This window comes from Juglans regia, chromosome 12 (genome assembly GCF_001411555.2).
Source record: "Juglans regia cultivar Chandler chromosome 12, Walnut 2.0, whole genome shotgun sequence".
Lineage (NCBI taxonomy): Eukaryota > Viridiplantae > Streptophyta > Magnoliopsida > Fagales > Juglandaceae > Juglans > Juglans regia.
Window position 1 is genome coordinate 5,418,405 of NC_049912.1, and position 20,470 is coordinate 5,438,874.

The following is a 20,470-nucleotide window of genomic DNA, read 5'->3' on the forward strand; positions in this document are numbered from 1 at the left end:
CCCAGTGTACGATTGGTCGTATTTCATTTAAAAACAACCGGCGGTTTTTAACTCGCCGCTAAATAATACTTTTCCCAACGAATTGTTTTGCGGTGACTAATAACTCGCCGGTATAGACAAACTTTCTTGTAGTGTGAATGGAACTTGAATGAATATGTATTGTATAGTATTTTTGGATGGAATAACTAAGTTCTTGGATCTTTGTAATGAACTATAAAGTGAAGCATGGAAGCTCAATTGGAGGCTTACTTTGAGAATTAGATATTAAACTTTTCACTTTTTTGAGAAGATGAAAGGGATGTGTAGAGGACTAATCAGTTCAAGAAAATCTGTAAATATTTTTTTAATATAAATTGGGTTGCTCCATCACTTTCTAGAATGTTGAATTTTTGGTTATGAATATTTGAGATGCTGCTATGCTTTATGCGGTATAGATGTTTCAAAATTAGTTGATGATACTTTGTGGGGTTTGTTCATTTTGTGTTTGCTGCGTGCATCCATACTTTGCATGTTGTGACGTGTTCAATCTATTGCCCTGATTTCATAGTGTAAGTTATAGCATTAAGTTTCCCTTGAATAGTCCAGTTTTATGGTTATATTGTAGATTCCTATAAATGAAACATTTCGAGATTTCAATTATTGTTCATATTGTCTTTGTATTTCAACATAAGAGGCCAAGAACTCCCTTTAGTTGCAACAAGTAAAGGTAACCATGAAAAGGTGAGAATCTAATGACTGCTTAGCTAGTGATGAACCTGCATCTATTCCCAGACCAGACCAAGTTTCACCATGGGAGATAGAGCCCTTTGTGGCTTCTGTTGCCGTGCATTTTTTTATTTTATTTTCCGGAACATCATTTCTAGCGAGTACAATTCGCCGCAAATAATTTTTTTCAAAGAAGACTACTTGCAGCGAGAAGATTATCTGCGGCAAGTAAATATCGCCGCAAATAGTCTTTTACAGCAACAATTACTCGCTGCAAAAGAGACAATCTTATTTGCGGCGATTTTAACTGTTGCAAATAATATGAAGGTATTTGCGGCGATCTTTTGTGTATTCGCGACGATATAAAATGCTGCAAATACTTTTTCACAGTGATAAAGAGCTGAAATATGAACTTTATTTGCAACGTAATTTACAATATTAGCAATGAAAAAAATCGCTGCAAATAAACATTTTTCGCGATGATTTTTGAGTTTCGCTAGTTTAACTTTTAAATGAGTCAACAATTGCGACGAATATCCGACGCAACATAAATCGCTGCTAATAGTTATTTGTAGCGATTTTGAGAGTTATTTGCGGCGATATTTGGTGCCGAGAAAGACCCTGATTCTTGTAATGCATAGTCCGATTGATTGTCACCATTTTGTCCCCATATTTTATGCTCAGAAAAATGATACATCTCTTTTAATTAATTTCTTATATATCTTCATTAATACTTTATATATATATATATATATATATATATATATGTTAGGGTAATACAAGAAAGTAGTGAGTTCTCACTACAGGAAATGTAGGCTATTGCGGCAATTTATTGTTTGTTGGAAATAATTTCGTCGCAATAAATCACTATTCTCGATGATTTCTTGGTCGACGCAGCTTCCAAACCGTGTGTTTTTAGTTTTACTTTTTGCAGCGATTTTAACTACACTTGCAGCGTACAAAAATCGCCCAGAATAAACTTCTAGCTTTTGCAGCACTTTTTATCATAATTGTGGCGTTACAAAGCGACGGAAAAGGTGAAAACCGTGTTGCGACAGACAATTTCGCTGCAATTGCCCTTTTAATGTAAAAGGCGCCAAAACGCAATAAAATCATATTTCCCCCATCATCTATTAACATTCCTCCCGTGCACTCCCAAATCTCGATGTCACCTTCTTCCCCAACTTCTTCTTCTTCATTTCTCTCTACATGCACATTAAGCAAAACCCACTCAAAATTTCTTTGCTACACGGCTTTCCACCAAAATCCACCACTAACAGCGAAGCTACTCCACCCCAGTAGATTTTTGCGTAAGCAAAACCCTCTCATCGTCTTCTTCACTCGCATCAACTGAGGCTATACAAGTTCAAAAAGTGTGATTTTTTAGACACCCTAAGCTGCCGTTCGTCATCATCGTCGACCCTTTTACTGTAGTACTAGTGGGTTATCCAACTCATTTCCATCCCGTTGTCTCCTCCACTTGGGTGGAGTCAATTTTCCAAGGTAAAATACTCTGTTTTTTTACTTCATGTCCTTAATGAAACCATTTAGGTCAAGTAGAAACATGGGTGTTTTGCTCTTTCAATTTGTGCATAAATTGCCTATGTGTTTGTGTATGTCTAATGTAACTGTGGAATTCTTATACTTTATTTTAAAATCAATACAAACAATCATATGTTAGACTAACTAATAAACAAATGGTGTTGATTTTGGAACCGAAAGCATGGGGGAATTCAAAGCAAATCGTCAGTAACAGAATAGTGGTGGCTTTTAACTCATTGACCTACTATTACAATACTGTATGTCTAGTTCAGGCCCATGGCCTCAATGGGGGAGAAAAACAGGGTAATTTGTCAATTAATCTTCTTGCTTTATGCCTCGAATGAATGTGCTTGGGATGCATTTGCAGAGCTTGGCATTCAAAGCAACTTCTTTTTCTTAGTTTTCATTTATAGGTCTAGAATCAATGTTTTTCTCAAGGTAGAATTGATTTTATGCTATTGAAAGTGTCAACTTTGTGGTGATCAGGTTCTATTCTCTTGAACCTTTAAGAAACTCTACTATAACACAATTATAAACTAATGTCACTTGATGTGTTGAAGTCAATTCAGATATTTCGTCGATATAAAACTGATAGAATCGCTAAGGAAGATGAAATGATCAAAGGGAAAAAGGATATTTAGTAGAACTTCCCGAAAGTTAAAAATCATAGTTTAAGCTATCTCTTTCTTTCTTACACTTAAAAGTCTAATATCCAACCGAAATATACATATTGGTAAACATCACTTCGCACAAGAAAAACTAAATTAATGTTCCACCACCCTCAAAGCCACTCGCCGCATAATATGGGAAACACATTGGTTTTGTCTTTGAATATAAATTGTTGTGATTTCAAATGTCTCCTTTTCCACTACCCTAATTTTCAAAGAGCAATTAATTCATTAATTCATGTAATCATAGGTTTGAAACATTCTATTTATATGTCTTTTATGTAGATGTATGTTGGGAGGAACCTATTTTTAATGTTTTTAGTCAAACCTCGTTCTACATGCATGATCTAGCTAGCTAGCATTCAAATGCAGAAAATAATTGTGCTAAATATATATATGTTCCAAGGAGTATTTGGATTATAAAACTAATGTTAAAACCAATGATCTTCTTTTTGGTTATTTATGTTGAGCACATGATAAATATGAAGACAAACAACCTTTTCATCAAATCTTCCCATACAAGGTACCAAACAAACAAGCATGGACCCTTATAATTAAAATAGATGACAAATCCCAATTACTTGTAGTACTTATCATGGGTCATCTTACTTTGTTGTTTATTACTTATAGCATGGATCATCTTCTTAATAATTTATTGCTAATTATTGATCTATATATATATATATCTATGTATATATATATATATATATGTTAAAGGTAATGAGCAAATGGTTTACATGACTAGCTAGGCCTCACCTGTGTTCCCCACCAAATAAGTCTCTAATTTCGTGATTGGCTCATGGGGTGTGGGACCTGCCTAAGGGGGCCACTTGTCAATCTAGGAAGGCACGTGCGGGTACTCATCAAAATGATATATATATATATATATATATATGCAGGCTCTTTTCCATGCTTCTAGCTTTGTTTATTTTATGTATTTTTTTCCTGAATCTTCATGGATAGCAAAAGATAGTATTGACATGTATATATATAGGTATAAAAATTATGAATGACCAGATTTTTATTTAAAAGGTTCTTGTGGAGGTAGCTTGGATTTTTAGCTTTGTTGAATGCATCAATTCAGGTGTTGTAAAAACTGATATGTTCTGGAGGGAGACATTGCAACACTTTTAAATGATAGATGGTCAAACCTGATATATTCACTCTAAGCACTATTGCTTTAATAATTTTATTTTTTTCTCTTCATGGATTGTCAAAGAACATTACAAAATTTCAATTTCTCTTGTTTAGGTAGCTGATTTAATTAGTTGTTTGCCTTAAGCTCTCCCAACTACTGGATTATCAGTATAACATCGATGATGATGATGAGTGTACTGGTGGAGTTGTTGGTGATTTTGACAATAGATTTATCGAGATGATTAGAAGTAAAAGTCTCTTAATTATCAAGTAAGAGCTAGCTAGAAGATCAAGACAAAACAAGAAAAATTCCAACTAGGTTTGAAAATAGATTACACCTAGCTAGCTAGCTTTATTTGGAATCCAAATTCAGATTCCTTTCTTTGAAACCCAGATTTCTAATCAGGGTCAATGATGGTCACTGTCTCTCATTTGGTGAGTTCCATCCAAGTAAAGCAAATACTAAAACTAACAGGGAAAAAAAAAACATATGCGTTAAGGAAAAATGTAAAAGGAAACAATTATAAAAGAGCTTTCCCATTTACCTAATCTGTCGTGGAGTACTTTTAGTTGTTTGAGGAGATGGTTGAGGTTGATGATCATGGCATGACAAAATTGATTAATCGAAGTACCATTGCCTTAGATCTCCTGAATATCTCCCTACAAACAACCATGTTCTGCTGTGTGGATGGACAGTTTATAGCTTAATGTTTTTTTTTTAAAAAAAAAAAAAACACTTTTGAAGATAGGGCATATTGTTATAACAGTCAGTTGGTTGATAAGTCCACACCTTTTGCTTTGGTGTAGTCGCTTGCATTCCTCCTAGAGACGAAAAGAAGAAATGAATAGATATTTAGTTAATATCAAGATATTAAGTGGGTAGAAATCTTCAACCCAAACTGTATGTGCTACAAGTTTGGACATGATTGACACCTACGACAATCATCATAAATACATAGACAAATATTAATTAAGCAAGGTTCTATATATAGCAAAACCACTTGATTCACCTTAGTGAATTCTTGATTTGAGATTAAATCAATTGATACGATCTCTGTCTTGTTTAAATTTAATATTTTGTGCAAGAGCTCTGTCATCTTTTTACCAACTTTTTTGGGCTCAGCAGCTTTGCATTTTCCTGTCACAACCATTACTTTAAGTTTTGAGTTGATGTCTTTGGGTTATTTTTTTGGTTTTTTAAAAAGGTTCTATATAGAGATTTCTTATGAAGTTGCATGCATGGTTTCAAAGTCTTGATATCCTTCATTGTTTAAATGACACAAACACAGATATTTTGCTCAAAATATGATTATTTACCAGCAAGTCACTAATGAATAAGAAAACAGAAATTCTATAACAGAAATCAGTCACTTCAAGAATTTATAAATATTCTTCATTGTATGCAATAAATTTGTTCTCTATGATATCTATGGACCATGGTGAGTTTAATCAAATGCAGAAAAATTTTCTAGCACGAAAGTCACATCTATGTTTGATTAACCATGGTTCCCTTATAACTGTTTTTTCCTTATTCAAGGACAGTGTTAGTCTTTTGAGTTTTTCGAGTACTTCAATGACAAGAATTTTCCTGTATAGTTTATGACCTTTTCTTTAAAGTTTGTGAATAAATCTCAGTGCTTGGGTGCCTTTTTTTTGTATCATCAACGCTTATAATTGTCTTTGATAAAAGTGGCAAAACAAGTGGAGGGGAAGTGGGACTTGTGGGTGGTTTGGCATGGTATCATACTTGGTTGTAGTTGAGATGGAGGGAATTGTGGGTTTTTTTTGGAATCTTTCTTTCCCTTGATTTGTTATCTTTCTTTTGAGATATGATGGGAAACTAGATTCTTGCAAGATGGAGCTTTAACTACCATGCACTAGTTCTTTGTTTTTTAATGAATTGTCATGTTTTTGTCACTTCATTTCCCAATTTGATCCAATTTACATCACAAGGACTTGTAGCTAACAACATGTTGGAGTTTGATTTGGTTATCTTGACTGGTTCTGCATGGTAATCTTGCAGGTTATATATATGTATCTTTCAAATCATATGTCATGCTGAGTTTGATTGTTAATATATATCTATCAAATCATATGTCATGCTAAGTTTGATGCATAGAGTACTTAGTTCATGATGATCATGTTAGGATACAAGATTGTTGTGAAAATTAGGCTGTCTAGCGTCACAGATCATAAATTAATAATAATATATATTAAGCAAGTCTGAAATCCACATGCATGATCACTTCCTTGTGCTAAATCCAGTTTTATTTTTTTCCCACCTCATAAATCCCTATTTACACTTTCTTATCCCTTTGTAGAGAAGTTTTCAAACCCAACCCAACCTGGCGAATTCTCTTAAATATGACTTAACAATTATCCTAAACAGTTCACATGTTTCAATCCAAGTAGTATCCCATATGTAACTAGAACATCGTAAAAACCTGTCATTTCATCATTCACCAAGTTGTAGAAAGAATTTGACGATTCTTCTTTTTATTAGATGAACAAAAGTTGGATGAATTTGGGTGATAGATTTGTATCACCTAAATATGTTGAAGGGGTTAACAATTTCCTCACAATGGCACGAAACCATTCCATGGGAAGTGATCGCATTCAGTGTCCCTACCGTATATGTTGTAATAATCTCTTCTTGCCTATATTTGAGGTGGAGACTCACCTGTTCATAAAATGGATCAATCCAAATTACACCCAGTGGATATTTCATGGGGAGGAGGAAACACTCCCCATCATTGACGACAACACTGATCCCGGGGTTGGAGCTGAAGATAAGTACATTGATGACATGGACTGTATGTTAGATGACATACGGGCAGGCACATTCGGAGATGCTCCTAAAGACAACACTAGATCGCCAACTTAGCCATCAATACCACAGCCCTCCCCAAACTCAACTTTTGACCAACTATTAGAGGATGCTTGACGTCCTATTTTTGACGACTGCACTAAATTTTCAAAGCTCTCATTTGTTGTGAAGTTGTTACACATTAGAACACTCGGTGGGTGGTCAATCAAATCTTTTGATATGCTCATAAGCCTTCTACGGTCTGCCTTTCCTAATGCTAAATTGCCTAGTTCATATGAGGAGGCAAGGTCATTGGAGCGAGGTTTGGGTTTCAAGTACCACAAAATTCATGCATGCCCCAATGACTGTATCTTATTATGGAAGGAAAATGCTAATCCTAATTAGTGCCTTATATGTAAGGATTCGCAGTGGATGCCAAATACACATGGGTCACGAGTGATCCCCCAAAAAGTTCTTCGGCATTTTCTTTGAAGCCAAGATTGCAACGTCTCTTTGTGACAAGCAAGATAGTAGGTGATATGAGATGGCATAAGGAGCAGCGGGTACCCAATGAGACTAGTATAAGACATCCTGCTGACTCTGAGTCCTGGAAGACATTTGATGAAGCCCATTGATGGTTTGGTAGGGATGCTCACAATGTTAGGCTCGGTTGGCAAGCGACGGCTTCAATCCCTTCAACAATCTGGCTAATCCTTATAGCATTTGGCTAGTGATTCTTGTCCCGTTTAGCTTGCCATCGTGGTTATGCATGAAAGACCAATTCTTCATGACATCCCTCATTATCCTTGTGTAACACCCCAATAGAAGGCCCAAACTACATGGCCTATACTCCAAAAGGACTAGTCAATGATACAATTGGAGCCCCATTGGAACCTTATAAAGAGCAAGAACTTATCCTTCCCAAGCAATGTGAGATCCCATACACCACCTACCCTTATCCATATCATATGGGGTATCACAATCTACCCTGATACCATTTGTAACATCCCAATAGAAGGCCCAAACCACATGGCCTATACTCCAAAAGGACTAGTCAATGATACAATTGGAGCCCCATTGGAACCTTATAAAGAGCAAGAATTTCTCATTCCCAAGTAATGTGAGATCTCATACACCACCTACCCTTATCCATATCATATGGGGTATCACACCTTGGCCCAAAATCTATAGGGAATAACATTGATGTTTATTTGCAACCATTAATTGATGAGTTGCTTGAACTTTAGGAACATGGGGTACCTACATATGATGGTTCCACTAAGGAAATGTTCATGTTGCATGTTGTCTTATTGTGGACAATTAATGACTTCTCTGCTTATGTGAATCTTTCTGGGTGGTCAACAAAAGGGAAATTGGCATGTCCCTCTTGCAATGCAAGCACAAATTCCAATTGGTTGAAATATGAAAGAAAACAATGTTATATGAGACATCGACGTCTCTTACAGGTAGGTCACATTTGGCGGATGAGAAAAGGCTTGTTCAACCATAGAGAAGATCATCGCATGCCACCAAATTTGGTCTAAGGAGCGGGTCTCTTAACTCAACTACAAATGCTTGGAGATGTCCAACTTGGAAAATCTTGTGGGAAGAGAAAATGCATTGCAGAAGAGTTGAATTGGACAAAGAAAAACGTCTTCTTCAAGCTACCTTATTAGTCAATACTGCGATTTCGACATAATCTAGATGTTATGCATATTGAGAAGAATGTTTCCGATAGCATATTGGGCACTTTAATGGATATTTCTAGCAAAACAAAAGATAATATAAATTCAAGACATGACCTAGAGATCTTGGGCTTGAGAAAAGAGTTAAATCTTAAGCGTGAAGATGGACGTGTTATAATGCCACATGCATTGTACACATTACATGGAGATGAAAGGAATAAATTCTGTTAGTGGCTTGCTGAGGTTAAATTTTCAGATGGGTTTGCCGCCAATATCACGCATTGTGAATTTGTACGTGATTAAATCTCTGGGCTCAAAAGCCATGACCATCATGTTATCTTGCAACGATTGCTTCCTATCGTTGTTGGGGGGTTCTTAAGGAGCGATATTGCATTGGGTTTGATTGAAATTAACAGTTTCTTCAAAGAGTTGTGCGCCCGAACACTAGATGTGAATCGCTTATCTCAACTTCAACTTGATATCGTCACCATTCTATTTAAATTGGAGATGATATTCCCTCCATCTTTTTTCGATGATATCGGTGGATGTACCCGTTTGAAAGGCATCTCGGCAAAACAGATGGTGGATTGACAAGATATATATATATATATATATATATATATCCAATGGGAGGCTATATGTAAATGTTTTGTGGGAGCAAGCTGGGTTGGGAAAACATATGTTTTGGCCCAAGATAATATCCTTAAATATGGTTGATAATATATACAAACTTTATGAGATGATATTAGGCCTCGCTGGTAATGAGTCGAACATGTAACTATCTAAGCCACTGCCTTCTTTATACTTATGATCAGGTGTAGTGGCATGCTTACCAACATTTGATTGCTTGTTGTACAGTCTAATTGATACATCTATGTACATGGTATGAATGGGAGGGGTCGCCTTACGCCAGAGCCTAATACGTGACCTGGATTTTTGTAATCTTCTTGGACTGCATGTTGTGTCGTGATGAACCAGGTACAAGTTATTGTCTTATGTTTGACCAGAATGGATCCCAAGTGGAAATTCACGGGAGGCTGAATGAGAAGGTGATGTCCTCATTCCCCATAGCGATTTACTTTTAGTATGTACTTCTATCCAAATGCTATGATCTTCTTGTAATTTTTATACATGATATACAAATACAAAATTTTAGCTTCAACAAAAGTATAAATAGGCGTAGTTTAAGTACACAAATAAGTTATGGTATGAGATAGGTGAGGTTCGTTGTATGATCGGTATGTTCGGTTCCCGTTCTTGTCTTTCATTGCACAGGCGACCCCTGTTGCAGGTTTTGCCTATTTTATACTCGTTTAGATTTTAATGATTTTCTTTGGTGAGATTCCATGGGACTGAACATTATTGATTTTTAATGTAATTTACTCGTAGTCTCCACATTTTATATGCTGAGGCTATAAAAGAATTCATGTTTCCTTTCAAGAGTCAAGACTTGGTTCCAAAAACAAGAGCTACAAAAAAGCAACTTCTTGTAGTGACTCCCTTCTAGTTGGCTGCTAATTAATTAGATCTCGGACGCTGGGCTCTCAACCCTGCACCCCTGCAAACCAAATACTAAACCAAAGTCATGAATCTATCATTATTCATATCTCCAGTCCATCTAGAGTAAGTAATAGTTCGAAGTTCACAAATAAATCATTAAGTTTGGAATGAGATAGAGAATTGTCTTTCTTAGTTATCCATGACAAATGGATAAAAAAAAATTACATCCAAAATAAGAAAAAAAAATCTTAAGATCTTTGAAGTTGAAGGCAAAGGAGAAGTTAATGGATTTCTGAAGACAAGTACTAAAACTCTTATCCAAACAAATTAGGATAAGAAAAAGGAAAAACAAGAACAAAATAATTATGGAGGCAAAAACATCTACCTGATTTCATTCAAGTGGGTCCAACTCTAAAGTTAGTCCCATCTTGCTTTACACATGACCAAGACCTTTATATTTAGGTGCCCTATTATTGAAATGTGGGAGGTCAAAATTTTCCTGGTTCAAGTATAGATGGATTGATATACCTTGCTAAAACTTTCCCACATCCCTATAAGAGCATTATGATTAAAATTCTTCATGGTCATCTATTGAGTGCAATAAAATGGATCCCTATTTAGGGATTCTGCAAAAAGTCCTTGCCTAATACTTTAAAAACTCCTTAAAGAATGGTATGGAAATCTCTGGATATTCTAAAAACTGATGCATGCATTTATGTTTACCCCAACCAAGCCAACAGATACTTCATTTCACTAAAATATGTCACTTGTTTCTTGGGTTTTGCTAATTTAACCTTATAGGTGGCTAGCTCCAGAATGCATGGTAACTAGCCCAAAATGAATGCACATTTAACCAGCTTATAGGTAGGTCTATAATATAACCTTTCATGTCCCTTTTTTTAGTGCATATTTTTGGGAAATGCTCATCAGTTACACTGACGCACGCCTAAAAAAGAAAATGATTTAGCAGATAGTGTATGTTATAGTGTTTTCAGATAGTATTCCAAGAGCTGGTTGCCCTGTGATGATCTGTACGAAATTTATACAAAATCTCATTGAATGATTAACATAATTCATTAGTGACATTATGAATAAATCATTTTCAAAAGTTTCTTCCCAAATTTCGTCGATATAATTAGAGATGCTCTATACATGTGAATTAATAATAAGCATGCTAGTTTCTTTTCTATAAAGATGAGAGAATATAACTTGGTATCTGTTATATAGGTATGAATTTTATAAGCCAATTCAATTACATTATAAGTGCTAATTATTAATCGTAAGCTACTTAGAGTACTAATATTTACATTAATTTCTTCTCTCCAACATCAGCAAATGTAGGTTGGTGTTATTATATGTTAGTGCAAAATACATATAAGTAGCAACAGGTGAAAAAACATTGAAGTAGCATCTAGCTTGCTTGTAATATTATATCACAAGTTAGGTTTGGGCTAAGATTCTGGAAGATTAATGTAAAAAAAGATTTTAAATAGTATGGATGATTAAAATTTCTGCTATTGTTCGTGTGCAACTTATGTTACGAAAAATTATCACTTTGGAGATTTCCAACTTGGATTTTTCTTTTGCCCAGCGAATGTAGAAGACAATGTAAACTTGATAGGCATGTTTCGGACAGCTGGATCTTTGCCACTCAATCACCAGGTTATCCACTTGTACGATGTGCGCATGGTTGCGGCGAAGTTACGGATGTTCCACCCACCAATGTTTCATGGCAATATTAACTGGGTTCCCTAGCATTAGTTGTGGATGTTTCTATTTTATGCTTGTAAGAGACATTAGTTGCTCCGATTTGTAGTATTTAATTGCCTTCCATTAATGCACCATATGCCAGTGTATAGTAACCATAAAAGAGCTGATGTATTGCTGTATTAGATGGATGATTGAATTTATATATATATATGCTATTATGGTTACAAGTATTGGATTAAAATATTATTTGGTTTATCATACGATCTATAGTAGTAAATTTGGTAATATTGTTAGTGAGTTGGAGCAGGAAATTAGGTACCCAAAAAAAAAATTATGCATATTGCATGCTGGCCTGGTAGCAGAAATAATAGGCCATTTGCGGCTATTTATAGTTTGCCGAAAATAAGCATTGGATTGAGAAAATTTTGTTTGTCGCGAATATAGTTGGACAAGAAAAACATTGTGTGCCATCATGTTTTTTGCAACTAACATATAATCGCTTCTAATATTCTTTTGCGGCGAACATAGGCGAACTATATTCGCCGCAAAAGCATTTATAAAGGGATTCTATTATTTGCGGCAATTTTAACCGTCGGGAAAAGCGTTAAATACGACAACTTTCGAACACTAGGAAAAAAAGAATCTATTTAAGGCTCTATTTTGTGTATTTTCGACGGTATAAAATCGCTACAGATAGTTTGTCCCAACGATTTTACGCAGAACTCTGAATCTTAGTTGCGGCATTTTTTCATGGTATTAGCAGCAAAAAAAATGCTAAAAATAATGACTTTTTCTGATGATTTTTGTAGTTTGCTGGATTAACTTATAATTGAGGAGATAATAACGACGAACGTGCGGCGTGGTAAAAATCATTGGGAAAAAGTATTTGTAGTTATTTTATGGGTTATTCCCGGCGATTTGTAGCACAGGGAAAGGCTCTGTTTCTTGTAGTGTATATATATATATATCTATATATACACTACAACAAAAGAGGCTTTTTTGGAAGAAACTTTTCGTCTAGAAAAACAACAATTCCGTCCCAAAAAGTATTTTGGGATAACAAAAAAGTTCCAAGGTCGTCTCAATATCACTATCCCAAAATATTTTATGGAACTACAATTTGAATTTCATCACAAATTGAACAAAATTGTTGATAGCGTTCAAACGGAAATTTGGTTTTTTTGGGATGATTAAATTTCATCCTAGATATACAGGCAAACAGTCAAATCTTTTCATTTGCTCATAAAAGTATGTTCGAACACACTGGGTTGAGTGGTCGATCAAAATAAATTCATTCGATCGTATGTTAAATTTAGTGGCCAGCCATACAACTACATATGTTGATTGTTCGATCGAATTTTTATACATTCTAACATGTCACTAGGAGAATATGTTCGAACGTTCAATATAGTCTTGGAGAGCAGATGTAATGCTCGATGTAGTTAAAAAGCATTCAAACGCTTATTACGTTCGAACGGGGAGTTCATTATGTCCGATTTTTGTTCAAACGCAGATTACGAATTACGTTTGAATGTTCTCTGTAACCGTTCAAATGGTTGGACTAACTATATGTTCAAATGGTTGTTGGTCATTTGAATAGAAGTAATTTTTTTATCCAATAATGAAAGACCAAATACACATACATAATTATCTTAAAATTACAATAGAATTTTTATACATTCTAACATGTCACTAGGAGAATACGTTCGAACGTTCAATATAGTTTTGGAGCGCAAATGTAATGCTCGATGTCATTAAAAAGCATTCAAACGCTTATTACGTTCGAACGGGGAGTTCATTATGTCCAATTTTTGTTCAAACGCAAATTATGAATTATGTTCGAATGTTCTCTGTAATCGTTCAAATGGTTGGACTGACTATATGTTCAAACGGTTGTTGGTCATTTGAATAGCAGTAATCTTTTTATCCAATAATGAAAGACCAAATACACATACATAATTATCTTAAAAAATACAATAGAATTTGTCCAATAAACATAAAAAGTAGTCTCATAAATGCAAACTAAATAAAGAAAACTGTTGTAAAATATTTATAAATTAAACAATTGCTTAGAGGGTTGAATTGTTGTAGAAGCATCTGTATTTGGAATTGCATCTCTCTCATGAACTCCTCTTGTTGTTGTTCTTGTTGTTTTAATGGCATCTCCATGTCTACTCATTGTGTCACTTGAGCCTCTAACACATGTTGCTTTGTCCTCAATTTTTCAATCTTAAGCCTCGCTTTCTCTAAAGTTCTAGAAGTGTTGGAAGCATTATTGGATTATGAGAATGAGGTAGAAGAGTTGACGCAATGACCAAAAACCCTCAAATATCCTAAATGTGGACTTAGAACTTTTGTAAAAATATCAACATGACTTGTTGAGAAACTTTGATCAGATGTAGATTTAGCATGCAGGACAACCATTTTTTCATACACATAAGATAAAGAACTAATATTGCCACAAATATACAAATATGTTTAATTAAAACATAGGATAATACTTACATAATTCTCACGAGCGTTGGGATGAGTTCACTCTCCATTACGATCAATAAGTGATGCAGCATATAATTTTGTCAGATTGTAATTAGTATCTGATTCTTATTACAAGACAAATTTTATAGATATAAACTTATTAGAATATAACAATCAACAAACTTGAACAATCCATTATATAAAATAGCATTACCAATCTTTTAGAGAGATGATGAAACGATCTTGAACTTGCATAATGTTGAATCTTCAAGTTTGATATATTTGCTTTGTTTATTGAACTTCGCACTTGCAAATCATTTGTAAATATTAGTAAGAAAAAATTTTAAAAAGTGATACACAAAGCAAGTCATTTACCTTATATGCAGAATCTTTAAACATGTTACAAAAATTTTCCCAATTGGAAGGTCAGACATTCTAAAAATGCCTCGTCCTTGTCATCGAACTTATTGGCAACCCTCTCTCTCGTTCAGATTCTCTCTCTCTCAGTGAAAATTGCAGGCCAACCTTCTCTCTCTCTCTCTAAACAAATCGATAGATGTTGAAAAAATGAGAAGAGGAAGAGAAGGACTCGGTTTATTTTAAGTATGGGCGTGTGTTGTTTTTTTAAAGATTTATGACATATTAAGGCAAAAAAGGTCTTGTAACAAAATATCAGACACGAAATGACATCATTCAACTTAAAACAAATATTATTACAGCGACAAAACTTGTCACCTGCGCGACCTATTTCAAAATCTTGAGTTCGAACGATTTTTAACTTAGTTTAAACACGAAAATTTTATTTAGCGTGAACCTTTTCCCATTGACAATTTAGCTAATTTACTGTTCAAACTTTGGATAAATTGTTGTCCGAACGTTTACACGTTTTTTATGGCTTAGCAGGCAATAAACAATCCCACCACAAGTCAAAAGGGACTAACGCTAAAAATTTTATTCAAACGGTATTTTTCTCATGCCTAATACATTGGAACACCAGAAATAGTGTTCAAACTGTAACATTCGAATGTTTATTTCTTAAGTTATAAATACATATATGGCATATGTAGTTTCACTATATAATACTACATATTATTGTATGGTTCACTATATATAAATAAGTATATCCAAATCATTCGAACGACTTCAAACATATAACAATGTACAAGGGTTGGGGGTATCGTTCCTTTCGAAAGAAAACTTGTATCTCGTTTTGTCTACTCTCTACCAATAGCTTCAACCTGCATCTCAACATTGCCGTCGTCGCCGCCACCAACAACCGCCACTTCAACACCATAGGTACACTACACAATATTTCGGTTGATTTCGTATAGTTTGGGTTTTGGATTTGTACAAAATATATAAATACCCTAGGTCTATGTTTTCCAACAATAGGACACCGTATATGGTCGGAAAACACAGGGCCAGGATGCCTCTTTGTTCATCCCATTCCTCTATACTTGTTATTTGTGGAATAACCAAACGAAACACCAATTCGTTTGTTTAATGGCAACTGAGTTGACTCAACCATTCTCGATTTTTGTAATACCTCGTATTTTAGTATATTTTTATTGAAGATTATTTTTATTAATTCAAAAATTTATTCACTTGTTTTAAAATTGTCGGATTTTTAAATGGTTTATTTTTATGATCTTTAATTTGTGAAAATTAAATTTGATAGGTTTTTTTTAATATTAATTATTGTTATACATTTAAATTGTTCTTCATTTTAAATTAACTTATTGTTGGATTTAATTATTTTAATTTCATTTTATCATTACGTTTAAATTATTTTATTTAACTTGTTGTTTTGAAATCGTTCCCATTGGATCATTTTTGTGACCCAAGATGTGAGGATTGAACCTCATTTCTTTCCCTCCATTTTCTCTTTCCTCTCTTTTTTCTTTTCTTCTTTTCCTTTCTTTCTTTTTCTCTTTCTTCCTCTGCCTTCTCCCGCGCAACACCCCTCTCCCTCTCTCTTCTCGTGCATTTTCTTCCTCTCCACCCAGCCACCGCCGCACGCCGCCGTGCGTGACACCGCCCCTCCTATAAGCTTCCCCATCGGCCGGCGACCACCACCCTTCAATCTTAGCGTCTCTCGCGCCGCCGTTTGTCCCCACGCTCAATGCCAAGCCGCAGCCTTCTCTTCGCTCGCGCGCCGCCATCGCGCCATCTTCGGCCACCATTTCTTCACCACTTCATCATCGACCTCATAGCAACCTAATGCACCCATTCTCAACCCTGATCTACCACCGGTGAAACACATTCTTCTACATTTCTGATTTGGATATTTTTGCACTTCAACCACCTTCTACGCCGCCACCCACGGCCAACCACCACCACCATTGGCTTCACCGACATCCCTAAGCCCTACCCTATCAATCTCGGGTATTCGTTTGTACCCGTTCAAAAGTGGGTCTTTTGAGACCCACTACCACAATGCATTTGGCACTGTTTTGTTGCTGTGTTGTCACTTCTTATAGTTCCGTGATCCTCCAAAAATTATAAAATAGCACTGTAAGTAATTTTCCAAATACATTTTGAGATTTAAATGTATTTTTGTACTAACTCAATTTACTGTGATCTGGTTGGTTTTGCCGGACTGAGTCCAAGGAGTAAGGGGGTCAGATGGATTGGTGGATGAAGTTGTTTGTATGTTTGGGCTGTGTTGAGTGTTGTTGGATGTTGCTTATTGAGATTTTTCATGTACATGTCATATTTGCACGCATGATCATGTTTGTAAAGGAAACTGGGTTTTCGTGTAATTGCATTCATGTTCATGTGTTTATTGAAAATTGAATTTTCATGTGAAAGGATTTTTGGGTGCGTGTGTATCACTACCCCAAGCCGAGATAGGGCATTATCTCAGTGGAGCTCCTCTGGTCACTCGGGAGCGGAATATACTGAGTGACGTCCCCTAGATTGTCGCTAGGCGACAATGGGATCGGACGAGATAGTCTCGTACCGACTCCGTGGCTCCTCTGCTGGCGGGGGCTAGAGGATGCTTGGCCATGAACGCGCTAGGCGCCAAACTGGGCATCGCTTGTTGCGTGGTGGATGCTTGGCCACGAACACGCTTGGGCGCAGAACTGGGCATCGCTACAAAGCCAGGACGTGCGGATAGTCCCTAGGGGAGATCATGGTGCATATGGTAATAATGGATTAATGGACTATTTTCTGGGAAAATAGCATGTGTTAGATATGGATTTTGTGTGAATCATTTTCTAGGAAAATGTTTTACGGATATGTTTGGGTTAAAATGGAATTTTGGCGTGCGTTGGAAAATATTCATTTTCGGGAAAAATGAAGTTTTGGGCATAATGCATATTTCATCATATGCATGCATATTTGTTGGTAGCATTAATGCATTTGTAATCTCGTGATTGTTTGGTTTATACTTACCTGCAGTACCGTTTTTGGTAACGCAGATTTTGATGCAGATGAAGATGAGGGTGAACCTGAGGATTCGGCTCCGCCCTCGGAGTGATTTGGGATCACTCATTTTATTTTGGAACTTGTGTTATATTTTATTTAGGATGACTGTATAACTTTTTAAACTACTTTTACTAATGTTTAAATTGTGTTAACAATTCTAGTACTTTTTAAACTACTTTTACTAATGTTTAAATTGTGTTAACAATTTAAATTGTGTTAAATTATTCGCTGTGTTATTTTTGTATACTGTTGCATGTATACACACTTGGCACTATCGTTGGGATGCGTGACCGTATTATCACCATCCGGGTGTCTCGATTCTTGTGTTTTTGTACATGGGGGTCGGGGGCCCCACAATTTTGATCTAGAAATCATACGAATGCTTTTTGTATCCATTCAAAGATATTTATTTACATATTGAACGTACTAAGAATCCATCCTAACAAGAGGTCCAACATGGCATTTGACCTCTCGTTCGTTACATATGTTACATTCGAAGATATGATTGACCACTTGTGGCCTGTTCAACAATTAAGTTTATGTTCGAACGGTAATGAATATTTTCATTCCGATCGAACAAATTATGACTCGATCGAACAGTGTAAACAAAAAAATTAGTAGTTGAATTAATAATGCAAGATTGTGTATAATATATTTTTTTTTACTTCATACAATTACTTTCTTGCATGTTCTCTTAATAATTATTTTATAACCACAGTTGTTTGTATTATTTTTAAAATATCAGGATCACCCTGGCTTATAGGGGTAGAAAGCGTGACAGGGTAGGTCAATCATCCAACGAGGTTGTCTGAGAGAGAACAGTAGTATTTGAGCGCTAGGTGAAGTTGGAGGACTTTCAGATTCTTCGCTAAGAGGGGCGGTCCCTTGCATTTGTCTTTATAGAGCGTGATTGACAACCAACCATTAGCAAGAAGGATGAAGGGACGGACAGTATCGTCACCTACATTGACATTATATCTGAGTTTTATAGAGAGCTTGGTGGGGCTAGCCAGAATGATGAGGCATACATGATCTCCGTTCTAGGTGTATCCGTGATATTTTCAGTAGAAGCAATCGTCAAGTTCCTTGGTATCCCTTGACTGCCCACTACATATTAGAACGTGGTGCTCAGGGAGTCTACAGCTGAGGGTGATGGTAGGGGTGGCAAATCTTATTAATGGGTCATGTTCATGTTGTGTCAGGTCATATAGATTATAAGATATGGCTCAACCCAAATACGATCTGTTAAACTTATTGGGTCAAGTTTCCAAACCCTAACAATACCCATTAAAATAATGGGATACACGACATGGCCCGTTTTGACCCGTTATGGATTAATTAAAAATAAATCGACACGATACGACCCATTTAGATCGGTTTTAGCATATTTCAAACCGTTTATGTAAATGGGTTGAATTGACCCAAATAATCCATTTGACTTGATTAACATAATTTTACATAAAATTTAAAATACAATATCTCCCAAAAATATAAAACTAACTACATAAGTCCATAATTACAATTCAAACAATAACACCAAAATTACAATCCAGAGGAAGTGTGGGAGGCGATCGTGACTCGTAAGAACTGACTCAATTGAAAACTAAGAGAGTTAGGAAATACGAAATAAGGTTAGGGTATTTTTGTTTTTAGGTTAACAGGATATAATTGTAGTTTTAAGTAAAAAAAAAAATATCAGGTCTAAACGGATCACTAACAGGTTGACCCATTTTGACCCGAATACATTAACATCAAACTCAAACCCACTAGTTTTGTGTCGTGCTCGTATTAGATTAACGGGTTGTGTCACATCTTGACACTCATAGGTAATGGGGAGATGTCTAAGGACGAGTGCACTGATGTATAGATGGGCTAGATAGCCTCCTTGATCATGAGGCTCGACAATTTGTTGTGAGTCCAGATGATCCTCCCTATTATGGGACGAAAAACATCAAACAAGCAGATTTATCATATTTTTTCCAAGATAATGACCTTAATCATCACCAACAATATCAATCATCAGCAGCACAAGACTGAGGTTGGCATGGATCGGCACGGTTTATGAAACGCGTTGCTCGTAGGGAGTCTATCGACCTAGCTAGTCATATCTTTTGTAGGATTCGATAAGAGGCCCACTATATTACAACCGATATCTTGTCTTTTAGGGTCCTGATCACATGATTTTTGTTAGCCATGGGGGGCCAAGAAGATGTTGGTGAGCATGTACGGGAGCCGATTGGGCCGGTCAACTCCTCCACATTGTTGAACAGCAAGGAACACCCCAACAAGAGGCCTCGTGCCCCCACTACAGAAACAGTCTAGATTCAGGGAGATGCACACCGGACAAGGCATAGAGTATCGGGTGAGGCCTCTACACAGGGGGCAACACGCACAGCTATTCATGAGGAGACTACTGACATAATGCGTGCAGAGTTCTACGCACACATAGTTGAGGTGATGGATGTAGTGCGTACAGAGATCTGGAGTGTCAGAGATTACATACATGCAGAGGTTTAGAGAGTATCAGAGATGGTGTACGTACAAATCAGACCTAGAGAGTCATCTCTGATGTATGTAGAGAGATTACTAGTATTGTCACAAAATTGAGTCGAGATGTGCCAGCAACTTACGTGACAGTCTTGACTCAATTAACAAAGGTCGAGAAACACCTAGTAGCAATCGAGAGGGTGGTTAAAGATTTGGGCACATAGTGCCTTGTTATATTTGCACTTTCATAGCTTTTTGTATGGACATTACATTTGTTTTAAAACTAATTTAATCATCTCACCATTGCTTAATTCATATCATTA

General features: G+C 35.9%; 1 long non-coding RNA gene across 1 annotated transcript; it reads left to right on the forward strand.

Annotated features, from left to right (window-relative positions):
* The first annotated feature begins 1,843 nt into the window (after positions 1-1,843).
* Positions 1,844-11,994, forward strand: LOC108979177. The gene is made up of 3 exons (XR_001994170.2): positions 1,844-2,208; positions 9,402-9,592; positions 11,635-11,994. It is a non-coding gene; the product is annotated as an uncharacterized LOC108979177 (long non-coding RNA).
* The last annotated feature ends 8,476 nt before the right edge of the window (positions 11,995-20,470 follow it).